The sequence below is a fragment of the Bos indicus x Bos taurus genome, chromosome 6 (genome assembly GCF_003369695.1).
Source record: "Bos indicus x Bos taurus breed Angus x Brahman F1 hybrid chromosome 6, Bos_hybrid_MaternalHap_v2.0, whole genome shotgun sequence".
Classification (NCBI taxonomy): domain Eukaryota; kingdom Metazoa; phylum Chordata; class Mammalia; order Artiodactyla; family Bovidae; genus Bos; species Bos indicus x Bos taurus.
In genome coordinates, this window is record NC_040081.1 from 86,481,645 (window position 1) to 86,484,518 (window position 2,874).

A 2,874-nucleotide genomic window follows, 5' to 3' on the forward strand; every position below is an offset into this window, starting at 1 on the left:
GCTGTTCAATGAAGGAACCATGAACATGCATGGCTATCGAGCATTTGTAGTATGAATAGTATAGTGAGCTACTGAATTTTAAATTTTATTCAGATTTAAGTAATTTTAAGTTTAAAAAATAAGATGAGGCTAGTGGCTACCATATTAGACAGCACAGCTCTAGAATCTTTCTACCAATACACTACAGCCCAAGTACAAAATTTTGCACTTTATGAGATATGATCCAATGAGGGGCTGGGCGAGACTCAGAATCACTCTGGAAAGGTTCTATATATAAACAAGGTACTAATTTGTAAAAGATTTTGCTTCTTGGTCTGTTCATTCTGGAAACCATACCGAATAGAGCCAAATAATATATTTCAAGTGTTAATTACCAAGCACTTCTGTATGTGGTGTTGATAAAATCTGTAGTCAATATGGCTCAGGAAGTCTCTGACATTCTTTGAGTCTACACTGACAATTCCTCTCAACTAAATCTCACGCTAATTCTTCTCCAATACTTATAATCCTGAAAAGTCAGCATTAGTTCTGACAAATCCAAACGTTGTTATCTCTTTTTGACATTGCTCAAAATCCATCCATTAAAGTACAGAGCCAGCTCATTGGATGCATTGGTAGCTTTCCAGATTGCTGCTTGCTCCTCCTGCAGAGCTGGGCCTATGTTTTTGCAACCATGTCTAAGGGACCTGCAGTTGGCATTGATCTTGGCACCACCGATTCTTGTGTGGGAGAACACAGAAAGGTGGAAATAATTGCCAATGATCAGGGGACTGAACCACCCCAAGCTATGTCATCTTTACTAACACCAGACGATTGATTGGTGATGCTGCAAAGAACCAAGTCACAATGAATCCCACCAACACGGTTTTTGATGCCAAACAACTTACTGGATGAAGATTTGATGATGCTGTTGTCCAGTCTGTTATGAAACATTGGCCCTTCATGGTGGCAAATGATGCTGGCAGACCTAAGGTTTAAGTAGAATACAAGGGAGAGACAAAGAGTTTTTATCCAGAGGAGATGTCATCCATGGTCCTGAAAAGAGGAAAGAAATTGCAGAAGTCTGCCTTGGGAAGACTGTTACCAACACTGTTGTCACAGTACCTGCCTACTTTAATGACTCTCAGCGTCAGGCTACCAAAGATGCTAGAACTATTGCTGGTCTCCGTGTACTTAGAATCATCAGTGAACCAACTGCTGCTGCTATTGCCTATGGCTTAGACAAAAAGGTTGGAGCAGAGAGAAATGTGCTGATCTTTGATTTAGGTGGTGGCATTTTGATGTGTCAATCCTCACTATTGAGGATGGAATCTTTGGGGTTAAATCTATAGCTGGAGATACTTGTCTGGAGAAGACTTTGACAATGGCAGGGTCAACCATGTCCTTGCAGAGTTCAAGAGCAAACACAAGAAGGATATCAGTGAGAACAAGAGGGCTGTCTGTTGCCTCCGTACTGCTTCTGAGCTTGCTAAGCGCACTCTGTCTTCCAGAACCCAGGCCAGTATTGAGATTGATTCCCTCTATGAAGGAATCAACTTCTGATTTGAAGAATTGAATGCTGACTTGTTCCGTGGCACCTGGGACCCTATGGAGAAGGCCCTTCAGGATGCCAAGCTGGACAAGTCTCAGATCCACGATATTGTCTTGGTGGGTGGCTCAACCCGCATCCCCAAGATTCAGAAACTTCTCCAGGACTTCTTCAGTGGGAAAGAACTGAATAAGAGCATCAACCCCGGTGAGGCTCTTGCATATGGTGCAGCTGTATGCTACATTCCAGATAGCCATTTTGTCTGGAGACAAATCTGAAAATGTTCAAGACTTGCTGCTGTCGGATGTCACTCCCCTTTCCCTTGGAATTGAAACTGCTGGTGGAGTCATGAGTGTCCTCAAGCACAATACCACTATTCCTACCAAGCAGACGCAGACTTTCACCACCTACTCTGACAACCAGCCTGGTGTTCTCATTCAGGTTTATGAAGGTGAGTGAACCATGACCAAGGATAACAACTTGCTTGGCAAGTTTGAACTCACAGGCATACCTCCTGCCCCTGTAGTGTTTCTCAGATTGAAGTCACTTTTGATATTGATGCCAATGGCATTCTCAATGTCTTTGCTATGGATAAGAGCACAGGATAAGAGAACAAGATTACCATCACTAATGACAAGGGCCGTTTGAGCAAGGATGACATTGAACAGATGGTTCAAGAAGCAGAAAAGTACAAAGCTGAAGACAAGAAGCAGCAGAATAAGGTGTCTTCAAAAAATTTGCTTGAATCCTATGCCTTAAACATGAAAGCTACTGTTGAGGATGAGAAACTTCAGGGCAAGATTAATGATGAGGACAAACAGAAGATTCTTTACAAGTGTAATTAAATAATCAACTGGCTGGATAAGAACCAGAGTGCAGGGAAGGAAGAATTTGAACACCAGCAGAAGGAGTTGGAAAAATTCTACAACCCCATCATTACCAAGCTGTACCAGAGCACAGGAGGCATGCCCAGGGGAATGCCAGGAGGAATGCCTGGGGGCTTCCTTGGTGATGGAGCTCCTCCATCAGGTAGTGCCTTCTCAGGGCCCACCATTGAAGAGGTTGATTAAGCCAGCCTAGCATAGATATAGCATTGTTCCACACAAAACATGGAAGGACCCAAATTTGTAACAAATCCTGTGGCAGTTACAAAGTTGAGCTGCTATAGTAAATAACTGGGCATTCTTGGTACTTGAACATGGAATGTGTGTGCACATGGAAAAAATTGCACTTTACAAGCTCTGTATTGCAAGAGAAAAAATTTAATGTCTCAAATAAAACTGTATTTAAAATTGAAAAAAAAAATAGGTACAGAGTCACCCTGCATTGGCTATGGGATTGTGTTA

General features: G+C 42.3%; 1 pseudogene; it reads left to right on the forward strand.

Annotated features, from left to right (window-relative positions):
- Positions 1–664: 664 nt before the first annotated feature.
- LOC113894365 lies at positions 665–2,653 on the forward strand (annotated as a pseudogene).
- The last annotated feature ends 221 nt before the right edge of the window (positions 2,654–2,874 follow it).